Below are 19,438 nucleotides of genomic sequence, written 5' to 3' on the forward strand. Positions count from 1 at the left end.
AATAATTTTCATGAAGCCTTAACTTCAACTGCACACACACATAAAGATTCTTTAAAATATGCCAATGAAAGTACTTCTGGCATCCTTCGTGTGTGTGTGTGTGTGTGTGTGTGTGTGTGTGTTTTTGTGACAAATGAGGACATAAATGTGTATAATGACACAGGTATGACAGGTATTTCAAGGTGAAGGTGACTTTTCAGGACATTACCTCATGTCCCCACTTTTAAAAACACTTATAAATCATACAGAGTGAGTTTTTTGGGGGAACGTAGAAATGCAAAAAGTCTCCTGTGAGGCTAAGTTTAGGTGTAGGGTTGGTGTAGAGCAATAGCACATACCGTTTGTTCAGTATAAAAACCATTACGCCTATGAGATGAACCCACTTTTCACAAAAACAAACGTGTGTGTGGTCACTCCTCATATGTGATGGTGGTGGGGTGTGTGTGTGTTTGTGTTTGTGTGTGTTTGTGTGTGTGTGTGTGTGTGTGTGTGTCACTCCTCATATGTGATGTTGGTGGGGTGTGTGTGTGTTTGTGTTTGTGTGTGTTTGTGTGTGTGTGTGTCACTTCTCATATGTGATGTTGGTGGGGTGTGTGTGTGTTTGTGTGTGTTTGTGTGTGTTTGTGTGTGTGTGTGTGTGTGTGTGTTTGTTTGTGTGTGTGTGTGTGTTTGTGTGTGTGTGTGTGTGTGTGTCACTCCTCATATGTGATGTTGGTGGGGTGTGTGTGTGTTTGTGTTTGTGTGTGTTTGTGTGTGTGTGTGTCACTTCTCATATGTGATGTTGGTGGGGTGTGTGTGTGTTTGTGTGTGTTTGTGTGTGTGTGTGTGTTTGTGTGTGTGTGTGTGTGTGTGTGTGTTTGTGTGTGTGTGTGTGTGTGTGTGTCACTCCTCATATGTGATGTTGGTGGTGGAGGGTCGAGGGATGCTGTAGTCTCTCTCTGCACTGATCTCCTGAAACATGAAACACACCGCGGGTTAATCACATGACAGTGACATCATCAGCCGCTCAGGATCTGATTGGATGATGAGTATGGGGCGAATTTTGTCCCAATATTCATCAAACAAATCCAGTGTTTTGCAGATCTGCTTATATTATATCTGCTAATATAAAACTCTATTTGAGAGAAAATGCAGAGGTATGGACAAATATATGTATTGTGTGTTACAACTGTGAGACTCATTTGCCTTTTTATGAGGAAACTTGGCTTGATTTTCTCACACGTGTAGCAGGTGTGTAAGAAAGGATTTTGTGATTCCACTTGCCATGACCATATTTGGCGTTTCCTGCCGCCATGCTGACTTGGGGGGTTGGCGCACTTTGCTGCTTCCCAGTCTGTATGAGAAGTCACAGCGGTAGGTCGCACACGTTTTTGCAGGGATTCAATTAAGGCCTTATTTCATGTAACAGATGAATTCACATGATTATATTTGTATGATTGTGATTTAAATCCCTCTGTGATGCACACTCAGGTGTTTCGTTGATTTATTATTATTTTTGTATTATGTGTAATATTCTCTCTTTCTCAGCGTCGTGCATTGCTGCCGCACGCTGGTTTATATGCTGCACGAGTCCTCATGCATGTTCGTTTGTGTTATCCAGGTACATGTTTTATTGTTATGTTCTCAAAATGAGTTTTTGTGAAAGTATATGGCCCCAGTCTGTATGAGAAGTCACAGCGCGTCGTGCATTGCTGCCGCACGCTGGTTTATATGCTGCACGAGTCCTCATGCATGTTCGTTTGTGTTATCCAGAATAAACGAGAACATGAAGGCAAGAATTCCTGTATTTCGTCCTTGATTTCTACACAACGCAGAAAACACACCGCTACAACTGGTGCCGTGACAGTGGCTTCGCTCTTCGTGGGAATGATGCAACACGCGAGTGGAGGCGTGACCGGGGTGATAGGCCAACAAGTGCATCGCAGAAACGTGATTGAGTGGATGAGAGGTTCGCCATTTTAGAAAATGAACTGTGAACTGAGATATTCCTGATTCGTTAAAACTTCTGGTATATTTAGTGGACTGAAATATTTTGATTCTTGAATTGAATTCATTTTTCAAAGGACTTTAAATTCTATTTTGAAGTGTGAGTACTTAAATTCTGAATTACATTGTAGATAAAAAAAAAAAAAAAAAAAAGTCAATTGCAAGAAATATTGTGACTTGAATAGTTGATTCTGATATGGAGGGTTCTAATAGTCAGAGCGGTATGGGACGAGGGAGAGGGGTACTGAGGTTTGCCCATGCAAAGATGGATAGAGCTGATCAAATTGGTCCACTTTTCTCAACCCCTATTCACACAAGAAGTGTTGATGTGCAGACACCTACTGTGTCTCAGTCTCGTGCAGTCTCTGATGATTCTGTGCATTTATCTGATTTAAACGCTGTACCCGTGAGCCTGATTAATGACATTGTGAAACAGATAGGCAGTAGCATTGGCCAGAACATTGTTACCTGTCTTGAATCAGGGGGTTTTGGCCAAAACAAACAAAGTGACTCAACTTTCAATATGAGTGAACTGTCAAAAGTTAGCTTGATTGTTAAGCATGATATTAAAGAACCTCCATATTTCAGAGGTGATAGGGAGGAGAAGATTTCTGTGGATGAATGGGTGGAAACAGTAGCAGTGTATTTGAGAAAACGTGAAGTGCCGCTGAAGGACCAAGCTGATGAAGTGCTGACTAAGTTACAGGGCAGAGCACGTGATGTGGTGAAGGTTGGACTGAGAAGTAACCCATTGATCGACCTTAGTAAGGGTCCAAAGCCAGTTTTTGACCTGCTCAAACAACATTGTAGTGATGCAGTGTATTCGTGCATGCCTTTGGCAGATTTTTACGCCACTTTGCCTTTGCAAAATGAGAAACCTTTCGACTACTGGATTAGGCTGCACAATGCTATTGACATTGCTGGGGAAGGACTGAAGAGACAGGGTAAAACTCTAGATGACCCCTTTCGTGAAGTTACTGTAATGTTCATCCGGAACTGTCCCGATCCAGAACTGTCTCTTATATTTAAGTGTAAGCCGCTGCATGAATGGACTGCAGCTGATGTGCAGGTTAGACTGGATGAGTATCAAAGGGAGGATAAGTTTCAACAACGCAAGTCTAATGCATATGTGAATGGCATCGCATGTCATGCTCAGTCAACAGACGTTTTGTGTTCTCACAGTCGTGGTTTAGAGACAGCTGCTGTTGGGGTACCTCCACCCTACGTGACTGAGCAGTCTACTCAGGATCAGTCCTTGAGTCGAATCATCAGTCTTTTGGAACAAGTTTTGGATCAAGGATCTTGTCAGCAGACAACAAGAGTGTTCAGACCTCAGCATAAAAGAAGGAGTGTTGTGCCTAAACAAAATGCGGCATGCGAATTATGTGGTGATGCAAGTCATGATACTATTTCACACTGTCGAATAAACCGTCTGTGCTTTAACTGTCATGCCTCTGGCCACAGAGCATCAGCTTGCTCTGCAGGGACTGCCAACAAACCACAAGTTCAACAGGGTAGTCCTGACTCTGATGAGCTGGGAAACTAGATGGCCCACATGAGGAGGGGACTAGTGGAGGGCCAAGTGTAATGTCCCCTGACAGTGAGGATATTGACTGGGAATCTGTTTATTCTGACTTTTGCAGTAATGTTGATGACAAGACGAGAGTGATTTTTCAAAATGTGCAAAGACTTAACACCAATGATGACTTGTTCTTTACTGATGTCTTGGTACAGGATATTTTGCTTCGAGGAATGCTCGACAGTGGGTCTATGGCCTGTACTATTAGTTGTCAAGCCCTGTCCAAACTCATTGAAGCAAAAGTACTTTCCTCAGGGGATGTAGCCCCAACAATGCTCACACTGATTGGCTGTGGTGGTCAAAGAACAAGCCCACTGGGAGTATGTGACGTCCAGATGAAAGTATTCAACTGCTCCTTCTCTGTACCTGCCTTAATTGTTGATGGGCAGAATGCTGACCTAATTTTGGGAAGTAATGTCATAAAACATCTCATTCATGACATGAAAGTATCCAGTGATTTCTGGGGGAAGGTATTTGACTCACGAGGCAAAGATCCTGATACAAGTGCTTTGATGCAACTCTTGAGCAATGTTGAGTCATGGAAAGGAGCGGATCCCCCTACAAAAGTAGGCACTGTAAAACTGAAGCATGCTGTCACTTTGGAGCCCATGAAAGAACATATAGTGTGGGGAAAGTTGTTCAGTGACAAAACCCTTTCTGCGGGCAGTACAGTCGTTGTGGAGCCTAGCACAGCGCGCACTGCACCAAGAAATGTGTTAGTGGGCAGGATAGTAGTGTCTTTATGGGGGGATGGCAGCACTCCAGTTAAAGTTATCAACCCTTCGAACAAGCCTATCTGTCTAAGACGAAACTGCAAGCTAGCTGATGTTTACACCTGCATGGCGCTTGAAGACTTTGATGTTGACTGTCTTGACATGTCAGTTCAACAGCTGAAAGATCAGCAGTGTAATGAAGTGAACACTGAAGGACTGGAAAATTGCAGCAGTAAACTGTGCGGAATGGAGAGACTACACTGCATGCTGCATGGTCTTGCTAGCTCATCGCTGTCTAGCCTGGGGCTCCAAGATATCGACACTGACTCAAACTCTTTGACACCTTACTGGAGAGGGAAGTTGGTTGATCTGTTGGTTAAGTATGAGTCAATATTTTCACGTCATGGACTAGACTGTGGCAAGGCAAAAGGCTTTGTTCATAGAATCTGCCTAAGTGATACTAAACCTTTCAGACTCCCATACAGAAGATTGTCACCCTCACACTATGAGAAACTGCGTGAGGCCCTGGATGACATGGAAGAGCGTGACATAATCAGAAAGTCAGCGAGTGATTATGCGTCACCTCTGGTGCTAGTCTGGAAGAGGAATGGTGATCTGAGGCTGTGCACGGACTTCCGCTGGTTAAATGCACGCACCGTTAAAGATGCACACCCTCTTCCACACCAAGCGGATGCACTTGCAGCTTTGGGTGGTAACGCATTCTTTTCCACAATGGACTTAACATCGGGTTATTATAATGTGGAGGTGCATGAGGATGACAAGAGATTCACTGCTTTCACTACGCCATTTGGTCTCTACGAGTATAACAGGCTTCCTCAGGGGCTATGCAATAGCCCTGCGACGTTCATGAGGATGATGATGAATATATTTGGTGATCAGAACTTCACAAGCATGCTGTGTTACCTTGATGACATCCTCGTTTTCGCCCCTGATGAACAGCTTGCTTTGGAACGATTAGAGATGGTTTTCCAGAGACTTCAGGCTCACAATTTGAAACTGTCTCAAAAGAAATGTCATTTCATGAAACCTTCCGTCAAGTTCCTTGGACACATCGTGAGTAGTGAGGGTGTTGCTACAGACCCTGAAAAGGTCAGAGCTATTGTTGACATCACTGAACAGGATCTTATGGAAGATGGTTCTGATGTTCCGTCACAGACAAAAATAAGGTCATTCTTGGGCATGGTGGTTTTCTACCAGCAGTATATCGAAGGCTGTTCTCGCATTGGCAGACCCCTCTTTGCATTGACATCAGGCATGAGGAAACCGAGGCATGCCAAAGGCCAGAAGCGTACAACGGCAGGCAGAAAGCTTACATCATTGGACTGGACACAGGAATGTAGAGATGCCTTTTATGCCCTGAAACAAGCTTTGCTGAAAAGGGTTGTTTTGGCTCACCCAGATTTTGATAAACCCTTTCTGCTGTCTGTTGACGCTTCTAGTAATGGACTTGGGGCGGTGCTTTCTCAGGTGGCCGAGGATGAAGTCGCTCGCCCCATAGCCTTTGCTAGCAAGTCATTAAATTATGCCCAATCAAAATATCCAGCACATAGGTTGGAGTTTTTTGCCCTCAAATGGGCAGTCTGTGAGAAATTTAGTCACTGGCTCAGGGGTCAGCGGTTCTCTGTGTGGACGGACAATAACCCTCTGACCTACATTCTTACGAAGCCCAAGTTGGATGCGTGCGAACAAAGATGGGTCGCAAAGCTTGCTCCATATAATTTTGACATCAAATACATTCCTGGGCCTAAGAATGTAGTTGCAGATGCCCTTAGCCGTGAACCGTTTGTGCGACCCAGTGTGTTCCATCGACTTACCAGAGTGCCCTATGGTGCTCTTTTGGAGGAGTCTCAAGTGGTGAACCCAGAGAAGGTCCAAGATGTGTTCCGCTGGTCATGTCACCCTTTCGAGAATCAAGCACAAGACAAGCCCAGTTCGGATTTTGAAGTAAATCATGTTGCTTTCCATAAGAACTCTTTTGTCACTCAGGAGGATGTTTCGGCCATTTTAAACTGCAGTAGGCAACAGGACAATCATGTTCGACCATATGCTTACCTGCTGCCGCAGTTAATTGAGTCAATAATTCCAACTCAGCTATTGGAGCATCCAGTACTGTCAAGGCAGGAGCTGATGGAATTACAACATGCTGATCCTGTTCTGAGCAGAGTGTTTCATTTTGTGGAGCGCAAGCGTAGGCCATCTAGGCGGGAGCGGAGCAAGGAATCGCCTAGTGTACTTCGGTTTCTGAGACACTGGAACAAACTGTCAGTGAGGGTAGGCTTATTATACCGTGTATCCAAGGATGTCATCACAAAGAATAAGCCTTTTCAGTTTATTGTACCGTCTGCCCTTCGAAATAAAGTGCTTAAGGGAGTACATGATGAAGCTGGACACCAGGGTCAACGCAGGACGCTTTACCTCACCAGACGTCGGTTCTACTGGCAAGGGATGGAAAAAGAGGTGAAAGAGTATGTTCGATGTTGCAGAAGATGTGTTGTCAGTAAGTCACCAGAGCCTGACGCAAGAGCTCCGCTTGAGAGTATCAGGACATCAAGACCTCTTGAGCTGGTTTGCGTAGATTTTTGGTCTGCCGAAGACTCATCTAATAAGTCTCTAGATGTCTTGGTCGTGACAGACCATTTTACCAAGCTTTCACAGGCTTACCTCTGTCCTAACCAATCAGCGAAGGCGGTTGCGAAACAGCTGTGGGACAACTTTTTCTGCATCTATGGTTTTCCGGAGCGAGTACATTCAGATCAAGGTGCCTGTTTTGAAAGCAGATTAATTTCTGAAATGCTTCAGCTTGCTGGTGTTCAGAAATCCCATACAACTCCTTACCACCCTATGGGTAACGGCGCAGTGGAGAGATTCAACCGCACACTGGGCAACATGATTCGTGCTCTACCACCTAAAGCTAAGCACAGATGGCCTCAGATGTTGAAGTCGCTCACCTTCTGTTATAATGCAACAATTCATGAGACAACTGGTTTTCCTCCATTCCAGCTGATGTTTGGAAGAACTCCTAGGTTGCCCATCGACATGCTGTTTGACTCTGCACTGCTTGATGAACAGGTGGTTGACTATAATCAATATGTGCAGTCTTTCAGAGAAGATCTTTCACAGGCTATGAAACTGGCCCAATGCTCTGCTTCAAAACAACAGCAGAGGCAAGCAAACCTGTACAATAAGAAGCTCAAAGGTGCTCCAGTGAACGTTGGCGACAGAGTACTCCTGGCCAATAAGGGAGAGCGTGGCAAGAAGAAAACTGCTGATAGATGGGAGAGTCATATCTACATTGTGACCGGAATGAACAGTGAAGTTCATACCTTCAGAATCAGAAACGATGTGACTGGTACTGAGAAAGTTGTTCATAGAAATCTCATTATGCCAGTGAACTTCCTGCCTCTACGAAACGAAGTGTCCGATGTTGAAACTTGTGAGAGTGTCGCTTCAAGCAGATCAAGTCTGTCTGTGAATGAAAACGTAGAGCTGAGTTTACCTGTCGATGAATTGGACGGAAGAACTGTGTCGTGGGTGTCTGAGCTCCCAGTTTCCCAAGATGCTGGCCCATCTGAGTCTGATTCTGTCCAGTTAAGTGTAGATGACCAGCCTCCTTCCCTGACTGTACCACATGATGCAGACAACAGTAGACTGACAATTAAGACTGCCTGCAGGTCTTTGACTTCTGACGAATCTGGCGATGACAAGAACATGGTTCAGGCTGATGGTGTACATACTGATGCTTTAGCCACTGACCATTTGCAGCAATGTCCCAAAGCACCTTGCGGTCAGGGTGGGTCACTGACAGTCAGAACCAGATGTGGGAGGGTGGTTAAACCAGTCATTAGACTGATTCAGAATATGCATCAGAAGGTTTTGTCTGGGTTGTAGTGATTCGGTGTATCAAAATTATTATCTTTTGAGGATTAAATTTGTGATACGTTTCAAATATCTGTGATTTATGGTACCTCTTGAGGAAGAGTATTTCAGGGTGATCCAAAAGTGGATAAGATCTTATGGAATGCTGTGCAAAAATGATCACTGAATGTATGTAATGTGTAACAGGCATGTTATTCCTGTGGGTGTTTAGAGGATTTGCAACCCTCTTACATTTCTAATTCTGAAAAGAATGGTCTTACGACTGGAGTATTTAGTGTTTCATGTGACATACAGTATTATCTTTTGGTACTATGGTACAGATTACCCCCCCCTTACTTCCCTTTTTGTTCTTTCAAAATTGGTTACATGTACCTGTTATTTTTTTCTTAGGGGACTTTGTAGCATTTTGATGTTTTATGCTGTACATTTTTTTTTGTTTTGTTTTGTCATGTGCAAGTTGAAGTCAGCAGGGGGGAATGTAGCAGGTGTGTAAGAAAGGATTTTGTGATTCCACTTGCCATGACCATATTTGGCGTTTCCTGCCGCCATGCTGACTTGGGGGGTTGGCGCACTTTGCTGCTTCCCAGTCTGTATGAGAAGTCACAGCGGTAGGTCGCACACGTTTTTGCAGGGATTCAATTAAGGCCTTATTTCATGTAACAGATGAATTCACATGATTATATTTGTATGATTGTGATTTAAATCCCTCTGTGATGCACACTCAGGTGTTTCGTTGATTTATTATTATTTTTGTATTATGTGTAATATTCTCTCTTTCTCAGCGTCGTGCATTGCTGCCGCACGCTGGTTTATATGCTGCACGAGTCCTCATGCATGTTCGTTTGTGTTATCCAGGTACATGTTTTATTGTTATGTTCTCAAAATGAGTTTTTGTGAAAGTATATGGCCCCAGTCTGTATGAGAAGTCACAGCGCGTCGTGCATTGCTGCCGCACGCTGGTTTATATGCTGCACGAGTCCTCATGCATGTTCGTTTGTGTTATCCAGAATAAACGAGAACATGAAGGCAAGAATTCCTGTATTTCGTCCTTGATTTCTACACAACGCAGAAAACACACCGCTACACACGCATGTGGGCAGATTTTCTCACAAATGCAATTGAGCAACTTTCTTTTACAAAAACAGCAGATGGCGCTGTCGGTCAATTTATGTTAGTCTCCCGAGACCTGGAATCAGAATCAGAATCAGAATGAGCTTTATTGGCCAGGTATGTTTACACATACAAGGAATTTGTTGTAGTGACAGAAGCTCCACAGTGCAACAGAAAGACAGCAACAGGACAGGACACAGGTAATGAAACAAAATAACAAGAAATAGCCAATAACCAATGTATACAACGCAGCAAAAAAAAAAAAAAAAAATACACAATATATTCTATAGACAACTATGTATATACAGGTCAAGTATGTGCAAATTAGAAATGAGAAAAATAAAATAAGTGAGTGTGGTGAATGGATAGTGTATTATAGTTGTGTGTTCCACGTTTATTGTTGAGTGTTCATGAGATGGATTGCCTGAGGGAAGAAACTGTTCCTGTGTCTGGTCGTTCTGGTGCTCAGAGCTCTGTAGCGTCGACCAGATGGTAACAGTTCAAAGAGGGAGTGTGCTGGATGTGAGGGGTCCAGAGTGATTTTACCAGCGTTTCTAGATCTGAGCAGCACATCTTCTTTAACACAGTTACATCTGTACACCACCTCTCATTGATGTAAAAGCACGTCCCGCCGCCGTGTGATTTCTCCGTTGATTCTGCGTCGCGATCTGCTCTGATCAGCTGGTAATTAGGCAGATGTAGCACGCTGTCCGGTATGTCGCCATTCAGCCAGGTTTCCGTGAAACACAGAGCAGCAGAGTTAGAAAAGTCTAATTTAAATATGAAAGATTTCCTTACAGGCCACTTTTAATTTTAAATGTTGTACAAGCCATGTATATTGCTATATATAAACATAAACATGATAATAAACAATGATATCCCTTATGAAAATTAAAGTTAGTTTTACTATAGTAAAAGTGTGTTAACCATGTTTTTTTTGCAGGTTACCATTTCTATATATAGGCAGCTTTATTACAAATCCCACGGCATTTATTTAGTAAAACCATGGTTAATTTTCGTAAGGGATATTAATGTTTAGATTATATTTTGGTACATTTATATAGCTGAATCACAATAAAGCTCACCTGAACTTAAACTAGTTTGATTATAGTAGTCTATAATTAGATTAGTCTACTCCTTTCAGTAGGTTGTCTGTGTGTAGTTTTATACTTGTTTAAACTTTTACTGCAGAGGTAGCCTACAGCATTTCTCTCCACTGTAGGCTATGTCTCAACATATATAGCAGAATGAAAATAAATCTTACTTGACCTAACATAAAAATAAAATTCAAAACACTTTCATTTTTGGTACACAATATTGTCGTTATTTAATCCTTAACTGCTTATATAAGTGATATTCAAAAGGCGGGCCGCATCTGCACCCCGGCATCCATCCGGACCACGAGTCATCACAGCAGCACTATTTTAAGAGAGCAGCGCGTCAAAACAGCGGAGCGGATCACATAACAAGCGCTCAGGAGCGTTTATGGCAAATATCTTTCACCGCTATATAGGCTACTCTAGTATTGTTTATCTAAAGTCTAACGCACTTTATTCAAGCCCTTTCAGCTCCGTGTGCTTTCTCTCTGTCTTCGGGCGCGGATGACGCGGTTATTTTAACAACAACAGAAACACAGAGAGCAGCAAAATTATAGATTATTTTCAGTAAAACACAGCAGAAAACAACAATGCTGCAAATATAGTTATTTTTCTTACTATATCTATATGGTCGAATTGTAAAAATAATTCAGGGGAGATGGTGTGGTCGGGGGGAGGGGGGTGTTCTGTGGCTAATTTGTGCACTTGCTTGGCCATTTTTAGTTGATAAACAGGAAAGTGGGTTCAAGCGCCAGCAGAAGGCAGTGTAATGAAATAGTCTTTAAGAGAAGCAGTCTATCAGCGGAAGTTTAAAATCAGCTCGTAAGTGTATTTACTTGTCTCAGTGTTTAGCGCATTTGCCGTTGCTAGGAAACACTTATTTTTGTTTACTGTGTTGAGAGGTGCTGAAACCGCGTTTGGTCTCGTACTGTATCGCGTATCTTGTCAGTGTGTGCACTTGCTTGGCCATTTTTAGTTGATAAACAGGAAAGTGGGTCCAGCTGAATTGAAATGGTGACTTGTTGGATTGGTATAAAAAAGGTTATTATACCGCGTCAGTCGTCGTGTGAAGCCCTCTTAGTGTGAAGACCATCGACTCTACCGTGCGACTCCACCGGGCAGGGACACTGGCAAGGGATAGTAGTATCGCTTTTTATTTTAGTTTTTTCATTTATATGTTTATTATTGAAATGTTGTTATATGCATGTGTCAATTTTATTTAATTTCTTTATTTTCTTAATTATGTGGGTATATAGTATTTATAGAGTTGTAACTTTTAGTTTTAGTTACTTTTTCTTATTTGTAAGTCGCTTTGGACAAAAGCGTCTGCTAAATGACAAAAGTAAGTAAGTAATTTTATACAATGATTACAAAATTTGTCTAATTTTTAAATAGGTTTATATTTAATGAAAAAAATTGCCTTATTAAATTAGCTGTTATAAGTTGTTGTTTTTTCCTTCTGGGGCCTGAAATAGAGGACTTTTGGTCAATATTGATAATTTAACAATATTTTGCTGAATGTGTTTTTGTGCTGGCACCTTGGCTGATTTAGGTCTGTGGTGTGTAAATAAATATGAATAATATAAATTGAATACCGCCAGTAGGTGGCAGCACATTTGTACATTTGTGCTCGCAGCCTTGCACACATGTGCTGATATACAGAAAAGTACATTGCTCATGCAATGAATATAAAAACTTAAAAACTCATACATTGGTATTTTTTGTTTCATTGCTGGAATTATGAGGGCATTCTAATTGTATTCTAATGGACTTCATCGCGCAGTGAATGCTTTTGGACTCTCAAGACATGTTTTTTTTTTCTTTCAAAGTTGGATGTCAGCTCTCCTATCGTCTCTCAGTCCCTCACAGTCACACAAGGCAAGGCAAGGCAAGGCAAGTTTATTTATATAGCACATTTCATACACAGTGGTAATTCAAAGTGCTTTTACATAAAAGAAAGTGAAATAGACATTAAAATCAATAAAAACATGGAAATAAAAATAATAAAAACAAGGAATTTTAAAATGATATAGAAAATGATTTAAAATAAATTTAAAGAAAATGATTAAACCTAAAATGTATAGCAGTCAGTTGGGACATATAGCACAGTGCTCATTCAACAAATGCACAGTTAAACAGATGAGTTTTGAGTCTGGATTTAAATGTGGCTAATGTTTTAGCACATCTGATCTCTTCTGGAAGCTGGTTCCAACTGCAGGCCGCATAATAGCTAAAAGCAGACTCCCCTTGTTTTGTGTGAACCCTTGGTATTTCTAACTGACTCGATCCTAATGATCTGAGTGGTCTGTTCGGTTTATATTCAGTGAGCATATCAGCAATATATTTAGGTCCTAGGCCATTGAGTGACTTATAAACAAGTAAAAGTACTTTAAAATCAATCCTAAATGTAACTGGAAGCCAGTGTAAGGACCTGAGGACTGGTGTGATATGCTCAGATTTTCTGGTTCTAGTCAGAATCCTGGCAGCAGAGTTCTGGATGAGCTGCAGCTGTCTAATGGTCTTCTTGGGAAGGCCGGTGAGGAGACCATTACAGTAATCCACCCTGCTGGTGATAAAGGCATGAACAAGTCTCTCCAAGTCTTGACTGGAAACAAAACATCTAATTCTTGCAATATTTTTGAGATGATAGTATGCTGATTTAGTTACTGCTTTGACATGACTACTGAAACTAAGGTCTGTCTCTAGAATCACCCCAAGATTTCTGACTTGATTTTTAGTTGTTTGACCCCTAGAGTCAAGGTATGCATTCACCTTGAGAACTTCATCTTTCTTTCCAAATGCAATGACTTCAGTTTTCTCCTTGTTTAACTGAAGAAAGTTCTGGCACATCCAACTGTTAATTTCATCAATGCATTGGCAGAGGGAGTCAATGGGGCTGTAGTCATTTGGAGATAAGGCTAGGTAAATCTGGGTATCATCAGCATAGCTGTGATAGGCAATTTGGTTCTTCCTCATTATCTGACTTAGTGGGAGCATATACAGGTTAAACAAGAGCGGTGCAAAAATTGAGCCTTGTGGGACTCCACATGTCATGGCCGTCCACTTAGACTTATGCTCTCCTATACTCACATAATAACCTCTCCCTTCTAAGTATGACCTGAACCATTTGAGTGCCATCCCAGAAAGCCCGACCCAGTTTTCCAGTCTCTCTAAAAGTATGTTATGATCTACAGTGTCAAACGCAGCACTAAGATCTAGTAGTACCAGCACTGATATTTTGCCAGAATCAGAATTGACGCGAATATCATTTATTATCTTAATGAGTGCTGTCTCTGTGCTGTGATGTGCTCGGAAACCAGATTGAAAATTGTCCAGGTATCCATTTGAGTTTAAGTAGTTGTTCAGCTGATTAAAAACTACCTTTTCAATAATCTTACCTATGAAAGGAAGATTTGATATGGGTCTATAGTTGCTCAACATGGTGTTATCAAGATTGCGCTTTTTCAGAAGGGGCTTAACAACTGCAGTTTTAAGGGAGTTTGGAAAAGTCCCAGAAAGAAGTGAGGCGTTCACCACTTCTAAGAGATCAGCTTCTAAACAGTTAAGCACATTTTTGAAAAAGGATGTGGGAAGTGTGTCAAGATAGCAGGTTGAAGATTTAAGGTGCTGTACTATTTCTTCCAAAATTTTGTTGTCAATTTCTTTAAAAACACACACAGTCACTTCTTTTATAAATTGCGGTCGAATCTGTGTGACCTCTGCATAACTTGAGGATGTGCCAATCTCCTTTCTGATATTATTGATCTTCTCAGAAAAGAAGGAAGCAAACTCATTGCATTTGCTGTCGGAGAGCATTTCACTGGGAATCTGACTTGGGGGGTTTGTCAGTCTCTCAACAGTCGCAAAAAGAGTGCGAGTGTTGTTTAAGTTACTGTTTATAAGGTTTGAAAAGAAAGTCTGTCTAGCTGTGGCTAGTTCCACATTGAAAGCATGAAGGCTGTCTTTATAGATGCTATAGTGGATTTCCAGTTTCGTCTTCCGCCACATCCGCTCAGCTTTTCTGCATTGTCTTTTCATGCTCTGAACTGCTGTTGATTTTCTCCAAATTGATTTCTGTTTCCCCGTCTTCTTGCTGACCTTTATCGGGGCAATATCATCAATAACATTCTTAACTTTTGAGTTAAATGACTCCAGGAGAAGATCAACAGAGTCTGCAGAAATGCTTGGTGTTAATGATATTGCCTCCATAAATAGCGCACCAGTGTTCTCGTTAATGCATCTCTTTCTGATAGAGACAGATCTAGAGTCAGTGGTGACTGAGATCAATATATCAAAGAAAATACAGAAGTGATCAGATAGTGCTACATCCTTAATTACAATGGATGAGATGTTTAGACCTCTACTGATGAGTAAATCTAGAGTGTGTCCACGATTGTGTGTGGGTCCGTGCAATAGAAAATGCAAAAAAAATCCCCTGCAATAGCAAAACAGTCAAACTCTTAAGGAAATCATTGATAATAGTTCAGTGAAATCATCAACAAAGGCTGGAGTATATTTTGGAGGCCTGTAAATAATGATAAACAGGGTGCGTGGAGCACCTTTCAGCACAATACCTAGGTGTTCAAAAGACAAATACTGACCAAATGACATTTGCTTGCACTGATAAACATCTTTAAACAGAGCAGCTACACCTCCACCTCTCCTAACAGTCCTGCAGACACTTATAAAATTAAAGTTAGGAGGGGCTGTTTCAGTGAGGACTGTTGAACTGCAGCTGTCTTCTAACCAGGTTTCATTTAGAAACATAAAATCCAGGTTGTTTGTGGTTATTAAACCGTTGATCAGAAATTATTTATTTTTAAGTGAGCAAATATTTAAAAATGCTAACTTGATGGAATTACATTTTGTCTCTACAGCAATCTTAGATTGATGCATTATAGGCCGCAGGTTAGATGGGTCAGCCGTACGGCTTGAGAAGGCCTTAGACTTTCTATCGCGTGATAAAACAGAAATAGGCTTGCTGGGTTCCCGCTTTTTCTGTAAACATTTGTGAATGTTGTGGCTAATATAGCGGGGACCCGACACATATCACTGAGAGCTGTTATCAGTTGTTTTTGGTTCACCTACACCAGATGGAGAGGGGTTTGGGCCAGAGAGCTCTCGCAGGAGGAGGAGGGTGAGCTGGGCCTGCAGTCTTTGGTGGTTGTGGGGACCGCCGTTTTTTAGTTGATATCTGGGGGCTTGCAGCGAAAGAGTGGGAGAGTTTGGTCCCAACATACACCAGTTCCTCCATTTTCTGTGAGAAGCTTAGAAGTGGGGATGCTGGAGAGAGGGAAAGTGTGTCTGGTGAGCAGGGCTCTGGCTCTGGTGTTTCCGCTGGCTGTGAGATGTCGTTCTGGCTTCCCTGGCTGTTTTCCAGAAAGTCGTCCTTGGGTGCTGAGTCTTGGAGCTGTTGTAATACGTCACAGTCTGCATGTGATGAGCTCTGTGGGCAGGGCTCAGCTGGGATGTCCATGAGCAGTGCTTGTTGTGGCTGCGTGGTGTTATCAGCTGAAGGATGACGGAGGGAGAAATAGATATTGTCCTTAAGCACTCTTGCACCGAGTCTGTTTAGGTGGAGGCCATCCAGTTTAAACAGTTGTCTGTGGCCCCAGAAAAGATTGAAGTTGTCGATGAAGTTGACTCCTTTTATACTGCAGGTCCTTTGTAGCCATGTATTCAGCCCAAGCAACCGTGAGAACATGTTAGTTCCCCTTGCTGGGAGTGGTCCACTGATGAACGACTGAACTTCAAGACTTTGAAGCGTTTCAAAGAGTTCACTGAAATCCTTCTTAAGGAGTTCTGACTGCTCCTTCCGAATATCATTCTTCCCCACATGGATGATGACTCGATTTGCAGTCTTGTGCTTCATCAGAATGTTCCGAAGTTCTTTGTTCACATCAGAGACGGTTGCTTGAGGAAAGCAGTATGTAGTTGTAGTCCTGCTGCTGATGTTTCTGATAATAGAGTCGCCCACTATCAGAGTCCTGGGCTCGGCTGCGCTCTGAGCTGAAAGCCGCTGTCTGCTCGACCTTGAGCGCCTGTTAGTAGCGATGTTAGCTGTTGGCTGATTCGATCCGTGTTTAGGCACATTTGCGGATTCCTCACCCACATTCATTAATGCTTCAAATCTGTTCTTAAGATGTATTGGGGGTGGTAGGATACCAGTGTTTACAAGTCTTGTCATAGCCGTATGTGGGGTAGAGGATGCTACGGCAGCAATACGAGATACTCCTGATAATCTGATGTCTCGATTGCCTTTGGGTCTCGCTCCCTGTTTGTGCCATCGATTTGTCTGTCGATCTGTTTTGGCTTTTTCCTCTACATGTATAAGCTGTTGAGATTCACAGGACTTACCGGCTGTATGCTGAAGGGGTCCGTGATGACCATCTGCTGTGTGTTCCACCTGATTTGGAAGTCCAGCAAGTAACTTTGTTTCAAGAACCACAATCCTTTGTAGAAGTCTGTGACAGTTTCTGCAGCAAGTAGATTCCACGGGAGGCATTTTCTCTCGTCTGTTTGGATGTAGACACCTGTGTTTTTCCGTCTCTGGAATGTAAACTGCTGGGAAAGAATCTTAATTTTCCCCAAAAAATGTGTTGTCTGAGCACTGTGCTGATCTGCTGAAGTTAAAATCTTAGAGAGATCTGAGAAAAGTGCAAAAATAGGGAGCAAAGCGGAGAGCAAGTGCAAGAGCGTCCGAACAGTAGCAAAGCCGGAAGAGAAGTGTAAAGGCAAGTAGAGTCATAAAGAAAAAAATCCTGAGCAAAGGAGTCTTTAAAGCTGTAGCCTATGCATGGCATGAAGAAACCAAATAGACCGCAAATGGTCTTGAATTTAAGTAATTTCATCTCCGTCACCTCTAACATCCAGCTGATCATCCTTAGTCTGCTGAAGATGAAGCTCAACGCCCCCGATGAAGGCGTTTCAACAGCTGTGAATGATAAATACAGACTCGAACAGTAAAATACACCCAAATTATTAATAAAAACATAGAATATACAGCGAAATATGAATGAAAGCATTCAGGACGTTCCGTGCTCAGCATCATTATAAACAGATATGCATAATATTTGCTAGCAGACAATTCAGATAATTAAGGAAAGATACCATAATCACAGATGTATAAATATTAACAAAAGTACTTAAAGTAGACTGTATAAACATCATTTTTCAAAATAATAAATCTTTAAAATATTGAAAATGTTTGTAAAACAGAACAATGACCAATTATAACAACATGTGAACATATTTCACGCAAAAATGTAAATTCTGTCATTAACTTGCCTTCATGTCGCTCCAAACCCATAAGACCCTTTTGTGTAGAACACAAATTAAGATATTTTTAACAGATGCCTTGTGTACGCAAAAAACAGCAACAACAAAAATATTATGTTTTTATTCACAAATTATGTATATCCAACGCATTTTCACAAAAGCAGCATGAGATGACCAGTTCTCACGCCAGCACAACACTGATGCATCATGGTGCTCTCGTGAACGTGTTATTTTGTAAATAAAAATGCAATGTTTTTTGTGCACACAAAACATTCACATCACTTCATAAATTGAGGTTAAACAACTGGGGCCTGTACCATGATGGTGGCTAAACAACCTCAGGGTTACAGGATTAGTTTTGAGTTGACAAAACCAAACCAGTTCAATCCGGCTTTGTTGGTACTATGAAGCTGATCATCAACTTTCTCTGTCAACTCCTGCTTGATCCTGAGTTAATGGAGCACGTGCACATGAATGTGTGACATCAGTAATGAGCAGCCAATCACATGCCTTGAAACTGTGATTCACTTCTCATGAGAGTCAGTGCGATTCACTACCAAAGATTAAAAAATTGAACAAGATGAAGAATTTAAACACATTTACACAGCAAGATGAAACAATCGATCCATGAAATTTATTCTTTATTGGAATCAAAAGAATTATGAACCACAGAAACCACCAACACTAGGCAAAACAATATGAGAGAAGAGAAATATGCAATTACTTAAGGGGAATTGTACTTATTTTTCGCATAAATATGCTTGTAACCAATTGATTTAATATTTACATTTACATTTTTAAATTTTTATTAATTTAGCTGACGCTTTTATCCAAAGCGACTTACAATTCCTATATATGTCAGAGGTCGCACGCCTCTGGAGCAACTAGGGGTTAAGTGTCTTGCTCAGGGACACATTGGTGTCTCACAGTGGATTCGAACCCGGGTCTCTCACACCAAAGGCATGTGTCTTATTCACTGCGCCATCACCACTCCTACTACAATTAATATACAATTAAGTACAATTAATATATAATTGTACTTGTAATCACTTATCTATAATGCAAATATGCTAATTAGAATATTACATGGCCAAAACATGTATCAGGCACCAGTATTCCTGGTCTAGGAGGAATACAAAGGAGTAATGGTCATTTTAAGGACCTGACAGCAGCCATTTTGAAAATGGGGCCTTTCTTGGAGTCAAATTTTGGTAAACTTTTAGTATGTTTTTAAGTACATCTGATACTACTGTAAACCACTGAGAAACCTTTTGTTAGAATTTTTTTGGGGTCAAGCCATATTTGTAGCTGACTACCAGCATAGTTCAAAGATTCTGTGTTTTCCGAAAACATAGTTCAAACGAACGTTCGCAATCAGCGTCACAAACTTACGTGGTTGGAACTACAGCTCTCGACCTGTGGTTACAAGCATAGTTTCTTGTTAGTAAGATATGTGGGCATAAATAAATATGCTCTTGGGCACAAAAAGCAAGCTAACATGCAGTACTATCTGTATCGTCCATTCTATGTAAATATAAATGCATTTTAACTATGTGTTTTTGCGCGTCCATTGTAAGCACTGTTTTTGAAGAGTGCGCATGTGCATAAATGCCTGCGGGAAGCCCAGAGTATGACGTAAGAGGGAACCCGCAATTAATCAAACATCAAATAAAGCAAAATGACAGGGAACAAAAAGCAGTAAATTAGTCAGTAGGTGCCATGTTCAATATAGTAGCATCTTAGAGATCTCTAATCAGTTAAATAGCTTAAGTTATTCC

Source organism: Barbus barbus, assembly GCF_936440315.1.
Source record: "Barbus barbus genome assembly, chromosome: 3".
Classification (NCBI taxonomy): Eukaryota; Metazoa; Chordata; class Actinopteri; order Cypriniformes; family Cyprinidae; genus Barbus; species Barbus barbus.